The sequence below is a fragment of the Herpailurus yagouaroundi genome, unplaced genomic scaffold, assembly GCF_014898765.1.
Source record: "Herpailurus yagouaroundi ecotype Mexico unplaced genomic scaffold, PumYag 141, whole genome shotgun sequence".
Taxonomy (NCBI): domain Eukaryota; kingdom Metazoa; phylum Chordata; class Mammalia; order Carnivora; family Felidae; genus Herpailurus; species Herpailurus yagouaroundi.
The window spans coordinates 40,605,100-40,621,145 of record NW_024412396.1 but is presented as its reverse complement, the minus strand read 5'-3'; the positions used below and the strand labels follow the sequence as shown (position 1 = coordinate 40,621,145).

The 16,046-nt window shown below is 47.1% G+C and overlaps 1 long non-coding RNA gene across 4 annotated transcripts in view; it reads right to left on the bottom strand.

Moving 5' to 3' along the window:
* LOC121031912 (uncharacterized) overlaps positions 1–16,046 on the bottom strand; it is a 43,526-nt gene that overhangs the window by 8,806 nt on the left and 18,674 nt on the right. For all 4 annotated transcript variants that reach the window (XR_005790965.1, XR_005790966.1, XR_005790967.1 and 1 more), the window contains 2 exons: positions 2,321–2,434; positions 1,313–1,444 (listed from right to left, as the gene is read on the bottom strand). This is a non-coding gene — a long non-coding RNA (uncharacterized LOC121031912). The remainder of the gene's footprint in view (positions 1–1,312; positions 1,445–2,320; positions 2,435–16,046) is intronic.

The following is a 16,046-nucleotide window of genomic DNA, read 5'->3' as shown; positions in this document are numbered from 1 at the left end:
CCATGATTTACCACCCCTAGAAGCCCAAACCCCTTAACTTGTCTTGTCACTTCATGATTTATCACTTTTTGTTAAAATGGTATATAAGCCCCCAGGCTTTGGGGGATTTTTTTTCACTCCTTTTTGTGAGAGCCTCCCCCACCCCCCAGGCCAAACATAGACCTTCTCTCCTGTTAATCTATCTTTTGTCATTTTAATTTGCAGGTTCCAGTCACTAAATATAAGAGGGTAGAGGAAAAGTCCCCCCCCCCTTCCTCCCCCCCACCCACTTACTCCCCACAGCAGTGAAAGATTATCTTAGATCTAAGAGGGCTGCAGGGGGGACAAATAGATCTTCTCAGGGAGAAGCCCGAGGTATCACCACATTCACAGAGGCTGAAGAAGGAGTAAGCGAGTGGCTGGAATAGAGTATTTGTCCTATGAAACAAACTTTAGGAAAAAGATCCTCAGTAACTGGGAGTAAAGATCATCCAAAAGAGTCTGTGAGAGTCAGCTTAAAAACACCTGCCAAGTCCAAAGAGAGCAGATGATATAAATCACTATGCCAAGACCAATCAAGCAAGAACTCCCCCACTCCTCTTACCTCCTCTCAATTCCAGAACTCCAGCCCTGAAAGACTCAGGACTCATAGTTAGTAAGTATACTTAGCCCCCTTTCTCTCCATCTTTCAATAATCCTGAGGTGGGACAGGGCAGGGAGCTTCAATTTTAAGGCAAGAATACTTCAACTATTAAATTTATACTATACATTTTGAAGTGACTAGAGGAATCTTGGGTATTACTAAGTGTGACCAGAAAGTCATGGGGCTCGCCCTAAATTTTATCTGGTGCAGGGGAAGAGCTCATTCCCCTGAATGGATGAGAATGGACAGTGGGAGACCGAAACAAATTTGCTTTGATTACACTCCATGAGTCATGTTTTCAATGTTGGGCGATTTCCTAGTGCCCAAGGAAAGAGTGGGTGGTTGTTTGTGAGTTGGACTCTGGTTCAGAACCCCAGAAAACATCACTGGAGAGGTGACACCAACCACATAAATAGGCCAGTGCCCACAGTCGCCATGGGGCTATGATCAAGAAGTACCATTGGTCCCCATCTGATTTAGAAACCCATCCTGACCAGAGATTATAAATGGTGAGAGCCACCACTGCTCCTGTTGCTGCACGACCACGGTCTAAAAATCCGCTATATGTGCCCCCAGAGACCACCCAAGGATGAATCTATTAAGAGTTTGAATCTCTTGGGACGAACAAATTGGATGATGCCTGTGAATATTACAACAAACAAAATGTTTTAGGAGACCTTTAGAACTTACCGTCTCTCAGATCCAAACCTGCCCTTCCAGGCTCAGCCTTGTGCAGTTCAGACTCTGCAAACCACGTTGCGGGCTTCCCTGCGGGCTCCCTGTTAGCTCTTGGATGGGAAGCACCAGAGGGAGACAGCAAAGCTGGAGGAGAAAGAAAGAATGCGTTCCTTCCTCTCTGCATCCCGTGGGGTGCCTGTTCCTTGGTGGTCACTCTGATGTCACCTCTCCACCCCGGCACTGGCAGTTCCCAGCACTTTGCACACAGTGTGGTTTTTCCAACGCTTACCTCACGAGCTTCATTACACTTGCCTCTCCCCGGAGACCCCAGGTCCCCACGGGCCCCTCTCCAGCTCAGAGGTGCCAGCCCCGCCAGCCGTGCCTTCTCCTCAAAGTCTGGGTTTCAGGTTGCTAAGTTTTTAATAATTCCCACCTGCCCTCACACCTAGCCCCTCAGACAGCGGCTGCTTCCTGCAGTTCCTACCTCCGTGACACCCTGGTGTCCTGGTTTTGATTTTCAGTTGCCAAGTTAATAACTTCGCTCCTACTGAACAACTATTATACTACCTTCTCTGTTCAAATACCTGACAACGTTTCCCTCTCCTGGCCGGTCCCTGACTGGTATGCCTCGTGCCAAAAAAGTGAGAAGGGGAGTCTCTCAGGGGCCTCACTGGGGTAAAGAATCAGTGGGGCTTCAGGGCACCCGGCTGGCTTAGTCAGTAGACCGGAGCATGTGACTCCAAATCTCAAGGTCCTGAGTTCAAGCACCACGTTGGGTGTGGAGCCTACTTAAAAAAAAAAAAACAAAAAAACACACAAAACAGTGGGGCTTCTAGGAGGGAAAGCTGCAGTTTTTTAGAGTAGTTTTTTAGTTTTAGCATTAGTTTTTGAACCGTTTTTGAACCATGGAGCTCTCTGAGAGACAGATGAAAACAATGGGCTTTCTCTCTAGGAACTGTAAATATCTATCAGCACACCCCCCCACCTTCAACCCTCGAATACAGTTTTACACCCACTTACAGGGGTTGGTGGACCCCAAAGCCCAGATTAATCATTCCTGTGGTAGAATGCTGGCCAGGGTGGGTCTTCGTCTTGGAGAAAATCTGGTTGGCTCTCGGAGGCTGTTGTCTAAGCCTAAGAAAAGTCGAACAAAAGGACTGTCAGTACTGGGTTGCCAAGGAGCTGTCCTAGATTTTCAAACTCCCTGAATTTGAGATAAATTTCCTGACTGTGGACCTGCCAACCGTCCTGGATTCCTAGTTGCTCTGGCATCTGAAGCCTTAAAAATGTACCTTTTTCAGCAACGACTATTTTACTCATGGGGACCAAGCCAACAAGAATGAGGTCTTCTGAGGCAGAACCCTGTTTGGGGGGCTCTCCTGCCTAGGGGCCCCTGGTTGACAAGCCAGCTGACCTGGCCAGGTCCCCAGTTCTCTGCCCTTCAGCACCTGCCTAGAGTGTAGCCCTCCTGGAAAGAAAGGCACGTCGCCATCTGCTGGCAGGCCCTATTATCGCACGCCAATGTACCAGGAAGCAATCCAGGGTGCCCGGTTTGTAATCAAGTGGAAGAACTCTTTTATTGTTAGTTATCCGGCTGTGTTTGTTGAAGGATTATGCTCTATCCCATTAGAGGGGAGAACACAGTTTGGGAGAAGTTACTACCTCTAGACCTCAATTTTTCCATCTCTAGGGCAAGGCCATTCTCTAAATGCAGAGGGGTCCACCGCTGATTTTGCTTTCTCCATTAAACTGCACCAGAGAGTGGAAGAGAATTCTTCCTCACATCACTTACAGTCAGATAGCCACCATCTATCTCTGCAAAGCTACTTGACATATAGTTGCTTTCTTAGCTGAATGTTGATCTTTTCAGTTAGTTAGACATTGCTCAAGATACAGATGGATTTTTTTTCTCTGTTAATTAAAAAAAGAAAGTTTATTCATTCAATCTGCAAAATTATTCATTCACCCAACAATTTTTACTGAATGCCTACTGTGTGCCAGGCACTTTTGAGGCACTAGGGATATGATAATAAACAAAACAAACAAACAAAAAATCCTTTCCTCATACAGCTTCTCATCTAGTGGAGGAGACAGACAACAAACAAAATATGTAAGTGGATGCATGCCAAGAGGGTTTTTTTTTTTTTTTAGCTGTTGCTCTTTCTTTATTTTTACTATCATTTTTACTTATTTATTTATTTGCTTTTTCAGACAGGCGAAATTATAGCATGTCTGTCTGCTGATGGGAATGATCCAGTAAAGGGGGGCGGGGGGATACTGACACAGGAGAGAGGAGGGAGAATTGGTGAATTGTCCTTGAGGAGGTGAGATGGAATGGGATCTAGTGCCCAAGTGTGAGAATCTACTTAGGTGCTGGGGACACAGCAGAGAAGAAAACAGGCAACATCCCTGCCTTTCTAGAGATTTCATTCTAATTAGGGCAATGAACAATTTAAAAAAAAAAAATGGATCTATGGTACCCATGGTTTGGGATAAAGGCCATGACTGAAAGACAGCAGTCATAGAAGTTCTCTTTGAGATGTGACACTTAAGCTGAGTCCTGAAGTGTGACACATGTCCATGTGAAGAGCCTGAGGGAAGAGGATTCTAAGCAGAAAGAATGGCAAATGCGAGACCTGGAGGAGGAAGAACTTGGCCCATTTGTACATTTGTAGGAGGTGAAGCTGCAGGAGGGTAGTTACCAAGAAGAGCGAAGCATGAGATGAGGTTACAGAGGTTGGTCACTGATGGCTTTTTTTTTTAACAGCCAACAAGTTTTATGAAAAAATTTATGGATAACTCAAGGCAAAGAAGGACAGCTAACATTGTAAAATGACAAAATCAGAATTAAGGCACATTTCAATAGATGGCATGTAACAAATCTCCATGTCAAATCTTACGTTTAGGTTCAAAAAATCAATTGCAAGAAACAGTAAAAGGAAGATCATACATGAACAGTTCTTATGAAAAGGGTTTTCGGCTTGCAAAGAGCAGAGTCTAGGACAGAGGCCTAAGTGCAAATTCCTTCCTGGGAATGTGATCAAAGGAGCAAAGGAGAGGAGGTGAGGCGGAGTGAAGAAGGAAGAAGAAAAGAATCAGTACAGAACTATGTTATGGAGGTGGCCATGTCTATAGGCATCTGTGTGTACAATCCCAGGAGGTCATGGCATTGCTGTCTGAAAGGTGTCTCAGCACCAACCCAGGGGGGAGGAAAGAAGACAGCAGCTCTCCATTGTCCTCATACCACTGGGCAAAGGTTCTTTGCATGGTTGTCTACCTTGCCCGTGTGTGAGTGACAAATGGGCTTCCAGGGGGGCCCCACCCATAACGACACTCAGAGGCCCAAAGGCAGAAAGCAAGGGGTACAAAAAGTGCACCTGAGGTGGGTCAGGGTCAACTGCACCTGTGCGAACTGGCTGGCACCCCACAGAACTGGATACAGATGGAATAAGGGACAGGAGAGACCTAAGCCTTGGAAGTGTCTCATGGGAGGTGTCTCATGCACATACATTGGCAAAGGAGGACGATTTCCCATCCTTCGGCATTTTACCTCGGTCTTTTTAGGTTTTTTGTGGAGACACATGTATATAACTGAATCTCACTGGCAGTGCTTTCATGAAATTTGGGCCCTAAAGGCAAAGAGGTCCCCCAGAATGCTGTCCCAGAAGCCATAATAATCCCTTCTTTAATACTTCGCTAAGTCACAAAGCAAGCAGTCTTTATTAAATATTATCTAAGACTCCTGAGTCTTCATAAAATGTTAACTTATATAAACTATTTACTTCCGCTCCACCCAGGGCTACCATTGTGGGGGGAGGGGGCAGTGTGTCATGTTGAGAAAACCATTTATTCCATTTATCCCAGGCTAGCCAAAGGCCTCAAAATTAATATTTTGACTCATCTCCGAGTGAGGTTCTATGTACAGTCTCAGGGCCACACTGACAACAGCATTGAGGAAGATGCTGGTCTTCCTATGGCTAAAACATGTATCCCCACTACCAAGTCAGACTGCCTGCAGTACATTATAAGTTAATATTTTTCAAAACTCCTATAATTATCTTGTGAATAACTCAGTGCCTTGGGCATTAAATTATACCAATGTATTAAATGCAGAGTTTCCCAAAAAATCATAATTTTTGTGATTCTGTTTTGACATTCTTTTTAAAATATACCGGGAGCTTTTAAAAATGAAAGTAGCCCATGTATTTCTTGATTTCTGAGAGATCCTGCCTAATCCCTACCAACTTGCTGGAAGTACTGTTTATGGACGTTCCATGGGGGGGCGCGCCCGCCCCCCCCACCATTCTGAGGGCTTATTAGTCCTGCAACCTTTGGCTGCACGGGGGAAAGCAAAGGAGAATGAGCTAGAAGGTAAGTGAGGAACCCGTGCTCCTTTTCCCAGCTCTGAAGGTGTTTGTAAGCATCACCCGAGGCACTCTGGTATTGCACTGGAGATTGGTTTATTTTTCATTTCACAGTGTTAGGAGTCCCTTTATATAATTGTTGCTGCGGGGAGCCAGCACTTCTAGATACGTCTCTGTTGGGTCCCCAAAGGATAGTCTTCTCGCAGAGTTTCTTCAACCTATTTATTCTCCCCGCCACTTTAAATTCAAAACTCAGGGCTGAGTTCTCTCCTCATTACATCCCTGCTGGCTCTCCAATGGTGCCTTTGGGGGAGGCCCTGTAAAAGTTCAGGGATCACTTATCTCTGCCCTGCAGATGCTCAACTAGCTGGCTGCTGGCTGTGGTACGCCATTGTTCAACCCCTCAGTGAGCTCCTGGGCCTTCCCTCCCTGCCCTTTAGGTTCTAGGTACATGCAATTCAAAGAGGCTAACATGGGCTTGCAGAAATACCACCCAGGACTGGGGTGGGGAGTGTCCAGAACCTCGTGGTAGTCTGAATACTGCCTACCTTTAATAATACCTCCATCACTAATAAGAAGAAGAATGGCAGCGACCATCATTTACTGAATGTTTTCTAATCTCCAGGCTTTATGTTAAGTGTTTTACAAACATTATCCTTGTATAATCTTTACAACTGCTTTACCATGCAAATGGTAGTAGTATCCCCATTTTATAGACGAGGAGGCTCAGACTTGTAAATGTTATTTGCCCATGTGGATAGTCATTGGTGGAAGCCAGGCTGGAAGCCAAACATGGACTCCAGAGCTGTCACATTTAACTACTGTATATATTATTGCACAGTCCTTATGTACGTCTCTGCCCAATTAGCAGTGGATGCTACATTTGTAGAGGATAGATTTACTCATCCAACTGTCCTCTGCTCTTCTTGAACTGGGGAAGCCTAGTTCAAGTCTCACATTCCTTCTGAGATCCTCCCCAACCGTCCAGCCTTCACAGAGCACCTCTCTCCCTGAATTCCCCTAGCAAGTAGAATGTGTGCCAGTGACTTGGCACTTTATCATCCAAGGTCTCAGGTCATTATCTCATTCAAGTGGGAACATCTTTTCTCCCCAACAAGAATGCATATAACCACAGGCAAGGACATGTCTTACTTTTTAAGGCAAGAGAAGTACCTGTTGAGTAGGATTGAGTAACTCCTCTTCCTCCAGATCCTTCCTGTTGGCTCAATGGCAGGCCAGCAGCATGCCTTTGAGAGGGCCCTGCTCCAGACTTGAAGACTGGGGTGTTGGAATCTCAGTTATCTTGGCTGTCTGCCCCTCACCATACACCCCTCCTTCCTTGCCCCGTGTCAATATCCTCACTTTCTTGCCCTTTCTTACCTGGCAGTCATAAATCTGGCAGCTTCCCACTACCTTCCTGATGAGGCTAACTCTTTGGTGTCCAGAGAGGTCATGGCAGCCTATTCCCAGAGAACTCTTGGCCCTCCTCTAGGACCCTCACCTGGGCAAGAAGTGGCCTCCCCAATGTGCTGCCCTAGGATGTCATTGTGCAGCATCTATTGTCCCCACCCCCTCAGTGTTTTCCCCGTAAACTGCCATCTCTGAGGAGGAATCAATCCAGCCTGTAATCATTTTCTTGGAGGGCCTGGGGACTGATTGATGGGTCTAGTTGTTTTATTATTAGCCAGTGTAAGTTAAGTAAGTCCAATCAATAAACTTTATAGGTCTCCCCAGATTGCTCCAGAGGTGAGACCCAGTCGCTTTCACCTCAATAGATTTAGACCCCTGCCTAAATAAAAAGCAATACTCACCTGGAGAAGCAGTTTTATTTCCTTTTGAAAGAATCTCTTAGTGCCCTTGAGCCTGTCATGACTTAAATCAATAACCTTAACAGCTTCCAAGAAGAAATCAGTTGCCTTTGGAGTGTCTCCGTGCCACCGCCCTCTCTGCATGACACGACGATTTTAGACCCCTGAACCGAACCAGGCAAAGTGGTGAGGACTAATACCACCGCCTGTCACATCCCTGGGCACCGGGCCCCCCTCCAGTGCTGGCAGTCCAGACCTTCCCCTCCTACCTTCTCTCCCTCCTCTCCCAGACCTCTCTGTGCCTAAGACTCCTCGTAAACACATCCCTGCTCTGCATCCCTGGCCTCCAGGGCCCTGAGTGACTAGACTGGTCTGAGTGACCAGGAGCTGGTCTTCCTTGTCATTTTGAGGGTGAATGTGGTAGTCCTTCCAGGTGGCACTTTTGCGCATTCACAAGAATATCTAGGAAGCAGAGTAAAATGGTGGTATTAGTAACAGGAGGAGGAGGAATAATACCTCGACAGTGAGAATTTCAGGACTTATGGGGGAGAAGAGGGCCCGATCTGGGCCAGTGACCTTGCCAATTATTCCTCGGAGATTGCCACCCTCTCTGCCCATTTAGGGCTGGCCACAATAGGGCTGATTTAAGGGTGATCCTCACTGTCTTCACTCTGCCCCTTCATCAGGCTGCCCAGTCTCCACTTCCAAATTCTGCAAAGACAACCATGATGGAGCCAACAGTGACATGGTCTGGCTAAGGGCCAGGAGCCAGCAGGAGAGGAAAGTCACTTCTATCTCTCTGCCCAACGTCAGAGCATTGTGCCTATGAAAGCCCCATATCACCTATCTAGAATGGTGGCTAGAAAGCCCCTCACAATATTTTCATTCTCAAGTGGGAACAAGACCACCCTCCTTGGCCATGAGATCAAACTCGCAAATTCCAGGATTTCCATGGTTGCTCCAAATCTCATTCTGTGCTGCCAAGATGGACTCTCCAATCAGGCCAGTAAATATGGGATCAGATTGTCTCAAAACCATTCCTATATTGGAAAAAGCTTTTGTCTTTTTAATTTTTTTAATTTAATTTTAAATTTAAATGGAAGGTGTTTAAATGGAAGTTCATTTATTTATTTTGAGAGGAAGAGCATGCTGGCAGTGGAAGGTCAGAGAGAGAGAGGGAGAGAGAGAGAATTCCAAGCAGGCCCATGCTGTCAGCACAGAGCCTGATGCAGGGCTCAAACCCACAAACCATGAGATCCTGACCTGAACTGAAACCAAGAGTCAGATGCTCAACTGACTGAGCCACCCAGGTGCCCTTAAGTTTTATTTGAGAGAGAGAGAGAGAGAGAGAGAGAGAGAGAGAGAGAGAGAGAGAGAGAAAGAATCTTAAGCAGGGTCCACATTCATCATGAAGCCTGATGAAGGGCTCAATCACATGACCCTGGGATCATAAACTGAGCTAAAATCAAGTGATACACTCAACTGACTGAGCCACCCAAGCCCCCTGGAAAAGGTTTTAAATGAAATACTGGGATGGGAGGGAAACCCTCTCCCTATATATATCTATCCCAATAAAAATATATAAATGTTAAAATATGAAAAAGAGGAAAAGTAATGGATTTTTCTGTTTTAATTACATCAATACTTTTAAAAACTGGAACAAATATACCTACATATTGGTCTGTTGCAGTAACGAATAATAGTTTCTGCTTTCCAGGCTTAACCTCTACAAATTTGTCAATGACTTTGTCAAAACTCATCTTCACATAATTCATGTTCAATGGACAGTTCGTTGTTCAATAGACAGTCTTCACTCATGGTTAATTTTCATTTTGAAAAACTTCTACATGAATCAACAAATATATAAATAGAAGTGTTAAATATAACAATAGGTTTGTCAAAGATTCATTAAAAATCCCATGTCACAATTCACTTTAGAAGTTGCAATACTGTCCATGTATTTGTTTCTTTGGGATCAATTTTAGATGCTTTCAAATGTCTTCGTAGTAAAAAAATTTCTGCTAAAATATCTCCACCAGAAAATTTACCATACATTTTTATTACAGTTGGTAAACTTCTATGGTGTTTCTTCTGTAAAAATCAGGGAAAATGGTTGAGTAACAGTGAATATTGGCATTATTTGATATGTTGCTTTAGAACAAGCATCCAGCTCTTTGAATGCCTTGAAAACAAGGCATTTAAACATTGCCCTTTTGGGGCGCCTGGGTGGCGCAGTCGGTTAAGCGTCCGACTTCAGCCAGGTCACGATCTCGCGGTCCGTGAGTTCGAGCCCCGCGTCAGGCTCTGGGCTGATGGCTCGGAGCCTGGAGCCTGTTTCCGATTCTGTGTCTCCCTCTCTCTCTGCCCCTCCCCCGTTCATGCTCTGTCTCTCTCTGTCCCAAAAATAAAAAATAAACGTTAAACATTGCCCTTTTGATACAGGAGTACTGATGCATAGGGACACTTGTACCCCAATGTTTATAGCAGCACTCTCAACAATAGCCAAATTATGGAAAGAGCCTAAATGTCCATCAACTGATGAATGAAGAAATTGTGGTATATACACAATGGAGTACTACGTGGCAATGAGAAAGAATGAAATATGGCCCTTTGTAGCAACGTGGATGGAACTGGAGAGTGTGATGCTAAGTGAAATAAGCCATACAGAGAAAGACAGATACCATATGGTTTCACTCTTATGTGGATCCTGAGAAACTTAACAGAAACCCTTGGGGGAGGGGAAGGAAAAAAAAAAAAAAGAGGTTAGAGTGGAAGAGAGCCAAAGCATAAGAGACTCTTAAAAACTGAGAACAAACTGAGGGTTGATGGGGGGTGGGAGGGAGGAGAGGGTGGGTGATGGGTATTGAGGAGGGCACCTTTTGGGATGAGCACTGGGTGTTGTACGGAAACCAATTTGACAATAAACTTCATATATTGAAAAAAAAAAAAAACACATTGCCCTTTTCGGGCGCCTGGCTGGCTCAGTCAGAAGAGTATGTGACTCTTGGTCTCAGGCTCGTGATTTCGAGCCCTGTGTTGGGTGTGGAGATTACTTAAATAAATAAAACTGTTTGAAAATTAGAAATAAATAAACACTGCCCTTTTGAGTCCTTCTGGCATGCGCACATGGAATGACAAAATCCTACTAACTCTTAGTCTGTTTCTTCATGTTTGCAATCAGGCATTATCATTGTTTATTTTGAATTTATGGTTTAAACATAGGAATATGTGTTTCCACAGGGTTTGGAACTGAAGGGTTCCAAATCATTAGGTACTTATTCTGAAAACAAACACTTATGGGTGAACTCACTGGAGTCAGGGGTTAATTCTCAAATTAACTTCCATGCAGAATACAATGCTTGTTAATAGATAAGCTATTTGAATGTGTTCATTGAAGCTTACATATACATTAGTGAAACTCAACAGCAACCAGAGCGATTATGTAGAACTTAGACCGACAAAAGAATTTTTCAAGGAGGCTATTTTTATCACTGACATTGTTCAGATTGGCCAGCACATGTGAACAATAAAAAAAAAAAACAAAAACAAAAACAAAAAAACCAGACTGAATCTTAATTTTATGGTTGTTTGAGAATTTGCTGAATAATGCACCGCCGATAGGCTGCCTTCGGGATGGGTGACCCCACTGCCCTCACACCCCTGGTGTCCCACCTCTCACGAGAGGAGGGGGTGGAATCCAGCCCCTGGCAAGCCACGCTCTGAGTCTGGCCTTCTAAACCTTGCCAGGAAGCCTTGCTGACCAAACTCACAAAATGGAGGCCCGTATCCAGGTCACTGACCTATTTTGTTCGGCCTGTGATGTCAACAAGCAAAACAAAAAAGCCACGACCCGCCAGTGTCATTTAGCGGGCTGTGTGCTTACAGTTCACCACTGTGGCCGCCACTCCTATTTTTCATGCTTTGTCTCATTTGCCCACCTCAGTCAACTGCCCAGCGTCTGTAGCCATCTGACTTTACGGCTTTGTCTCTAGAGCCGTCCAGACAGGAACCTAAATGTTTGTCCAGTCAGTTAGCCTGATGGCTCTGCTCTCTGCTCTGCCCTCACTGACCACAGCTCACCAGCCTCCCCCTAACGCCTCAACTCTAACGCTTCAGAAGCCCCTTTCACTCTCCTTTAACCTGGTGTTGCTCTCCTCTCACCACCACCGCTCTGCTTCAGAAAGGAGGCCCTTAGGCAACCAGCCGCAGAGTCTCCTCCAGCAGGAGCCAGGCAACTGCCTCCCTTTGCCTGGAAGCTTTGGTCTTCAGCTTCGTCGTTGATGCTCAGGAGGCCAGGGGGAGTGGCGAGCATGTGCGTACCTGTCATCCGGGGTGCAGCAAGGGGCAGGCTCCCCTGGTTAGCAGGTGGCGAAACGGAGGGGAGAAACCATTTCCAAGCCCTGAACGCACGCGCCGAGTCCCGCCCTCGGTTGGCTTCACTGAACGAACTTCATGCAAAACGCATTCTTGGCCAGGCGGTGCCACACAGACACGAACAATTACTTTCAGCCGGGGGTGGTGGAGCCAGCTCGTGCCAACTCCTGAGATGCAGTTGCTAAGCACTCAGGAATTTTACCGGCACGGTGTGTCTTAAAATCAGCCAAGGGAGAAGTATTTACACCAAGGACATTGGCAAGTGTTAGAAACAAGGGGTTTCTGAGGGGGGTTGACCAGCATACCACTGCCTTTGGCCCAACCCAACATGCCCTGCCCATTGACAGTGACTAGAAATTCTAAGTTTGGGGCGCCTGGGTGGCGCAGTCGGTTAAGCGTCCAACTTCAGCCAGGTCACGATCTCGCGGTCCGTGAGTTCGAGCCCCGCGTCGGGCTCTGGGCTGATGGCTTGGAGCCTGTTTCCGATTCTGTGTCTCCCTCTCTCTCTGCCCCTCCCCCGTTCATGCTCTGTCTCTGTCCCAAAAATAAATAAACGTTGAAAAAAAAAATTAAAAAAAAAAAAGAAATTCTAAGTTTTATTTGATTTCTTTTCGTCCCTTATGCTCTAAGAGAAGTTGTCTAGTGCAGGTAAGAGGTGGGTTCTGGAGCCACTGCTTAATCTCTGTGCCTCGTGTTCCCATCTCTAAAGTCAAGGTGGTCCTAGCACCTTCTCATGGGATTTTTATGGGTTTATACGAGTCAATAAACATGAAGTACCTTGAGCAGGGCCTGCACCTAAAAAGTGCCCCACAAACATTAGTTGTTGTTCTAAGACTGAAATGTCCTGTAGTTCTCTTATTTTAGCTGTGTAGTTAAAAGATGCAAATATCTAGTAACCAATTTAAACCGTGCACTGCTCTGACTATAAATATCACTAATGTACCATCTTTTCGATTGGGTATCTATCAGGTTAACCCAAGTCCTCTTCCCCTCAAAAAGAGAGTAACGACACATGGTAAAAAGCCTATCAACACTGTTATCCCAAAATGTGGGTATTGGTTTTGCATCTCAATCCCAGAATTAGGAAAAGTCTCCTGTTGCTTTATTTTTTTTTATAAATTCTTTTTTTTCCCCTCAAAGTTTATTTATTTATTCTGACAGAGAGAGAGAGAGCACGGAAGGGGCAGAGAGAGGGAAAGAGAGAATCCCAGCAGGCTCCACACTGTCAGCGAGCGCAGAGCCTGGTGCGGGGCTCGAACCCACGAAGCCGTGAGAGCATGACCTGAGCCGATGTTGGACGCTTAACTGACGGAGCCCATTCAGGCGCCCCTATAAATTCTGCTTTAAAAAAAAAATCATTTTTAAGGTGCACTGTATTTTTCAAATGCTCACAGCCCTGAAATCAGAACAGACGTTAGAGTTGATGTGTGCATTGGATGTGGCCGTGTGTTTCTTTTTCTGTCCCTAAAAGCAGTTATTAAATTGTTGGTGCATCTTACAACTGATGGTGCCTTAGAATCTGAGAAGGGTAATAATAATTGTCAAAGGCATAATCAGTTAAGGATGGGGATGCCAGCCTCCTTGTCTGATGCCGTGTCCCCAGGATCACAGTGTTTCCAGGGTGGGGCTCTCTTACTTGTGTGACTACCAAGGCCGCCCGTCCCTACCCCGAGGCCCAGTGTTGGTAGGGGTTGGCCCAGGTCCAGACATTTTTTTTTTTTAAGTGTGCAAAGTTGCTTCCTCATTCTTCAATTAGAAGCACAGTGCAGCCTTCCCCTGGGGCTGGGATCTGACCGCCAGCAAGGAAAGCACTAAAGCAATGTGAAAGCAAAGGTGGGGTAGGAACTGGGCTGCGGAATAAGAAACAGGCCCAGCTGTGCCCGGCAGAGAACATACCCGCAGCACTGACATTCTGAGTCATCCCCTTCCTGGTTCCACATGGTTGGTCCACATGCCACACTTTCTCTATAATCTCAGTTTCCCCACCTGCTTTCTTGCCCCAACGGCTCGTGGAGTTTAAGAGGAGCAATCAATAAAAGGCTTGAAAGGACTATGAGAGAAATTCTGGCCGTGGAGACTCCGGGGTGGGGGTGGGGGGCCCCTCCCCAGCTGCCCCCTGAGCCCACGCTCTCCGCAGCCGGTGCCTCTGGGCCCCGGAACTGTCCCTGAGCCGGAGACTCTGAGCCATAGCCCCTGGGACTCCCCTGTGTGAGGCTGGGGCCAAGCTGCAGGGACCCCAGGGGAGCCCCAGCTAGAGCAGAAGCCACAGGAGTGACCCTTCATAGGAGCTAAGCTGCCATCCACACCCTGACCTCCTTTGTTCCTGTTTTGTCCCTCCTGTGTGCGGGAGCCCCTACAAGGCTGCGGCAGGAGGGGAGCACATAGTTTGGGCCTGGACCTCACCTGCCACTGCTGTGTCCAGAGCCCTGCGCAGATCCTTTTCCTCTTTGCAGGAGCCACGAGGTTGGGGGGCGGGGCGGGGGGGGGGGACCCCAAAATGTCAGGGAAAGGAACCCTGCAGGGAGACGGGGGGGGGGGGGCGGAGGGGGGCAGCTTCACCCAGCCACTGCCACTACCGTCCCTGTGGCATGGAGATGACAGCCGCCACTCAGCATTCCTGCTATGGGCTCCACCCCCACATTCACACCGAAGCCACACTCCCTAGGCCTACACCCAGTCCAAGCTGAGCACTGGGGAACCGGGGATGGACTAAGGCAGGGCATTCCTGAGAGACCCAGGACTCCTCCCAAGCAGCTTTGGCTCAGGGCCTCCCCATGTATCTGCCCGAACGTTTCTCGTACTACTAAGACTCTTCCCACTTGTGTAATAAAAAAATTAATCTAGCACCAAAGAGATCTGACGTTTACCCCTGACTCCTAGGAGATAATCTTCATTTGCCTGGGGGGCATTGGGCTGGCCAGATAACAGCAGTGTGACTTAGGGTGGGGGGCTGGCCACACCAGGAAGAACAATATGGTTTAGGATGCAGCTTTGGGTCACCCAGAGACAGAGATCCCCTACGTGGACAGTCAATCAACCATGCCTACATGACGGAGCCCCAATAAGCACTCTGAACACCAGGGCTTAGGTGAGCTTCCTGGGTTTACAACACTCCATGCACAGTCTCAGGTAGTTTCCTGGAAAGTAACGTGTCCTGACTCCATGGGGGAGGGGACAAGGAAAGCTCTGGGTCTGGTCCCTGGACTCCATCCTATGTGTTCCTCTCCTTGGCGGATTTTAATCTATAACCTTTCCCTATAAACTAGTCATGAGTCTAACAACTTTCAGGGAGTTCCATGAGTCCTTCTAGCAAATCATGGAACCCTGAGAATGGTCTTGGAGACTCTGAACTTACAGCTGGTGCCTGAAGTGAGGGCAGTCTTGTAGTCACTGTTCCCTCTAATCTGTACAATTGCCCTGAGTCTCCTCACTGCCTATTCATCCCCTTCACTGGGGCCAGAACTGCACTGGGGTCCGAGCTCACCCCCTTCCTGGGCTCCCACCCTTTTATCCTTCATAGGCATTTCCCTCCAAAATCTCTTTTACGGCCGATCCCATCTTGGCATCTGCTTCTCAGTGAACCTGAATGAACACAGGTGGTCTGTGAGCCATCGGTAGACTCCTGGACCCCACCTCGCACCTGCTAAGTGACACTCTCAGAGTCGAGGCCTAGGGATCCACATTGTAGATGAGGTGCCCACATGATTCAGGTGCACACCAAACTTGAAGGGCCACTGGCCTGGACGATGGGCAGTTTCTGAGCCACTGCTCAGGCTCAGATGAAAGGCCGCCACCAGTGGGAGGTGGGCATCCAAAGCACCACCAGGCTGCTGCCCTGGGTGGGACGCTAAGCTCCCAGCTGCAGGGTGGATGTGTCCTGTGATGGTCTCATGGGTGGCAGTGAGTGCAGTCATTGTAGGAGCTGGTCCCACGCATGAGACCAGGTGCTTCCTGCTGCCTGCACCCCCACCACCTTGTCGGAGACATCAGTCCGTTATCCTCACACCCAACCTGGCTCTTTGAGAGCCCAAGCTTTAGAACATTTCCCTGCAGCATCTACTGCCATCTCCTTTTTCCACCAGGATGCTGGGATCCCTATTCCTCTCTAGGGTTTCTTGTCATCACAAAAGCTCATCATCACAAAAGCTCAATCGTTCCAAAGCCTGACAAACAAGGGCCACTTCCTCTTTGCATTTCCTT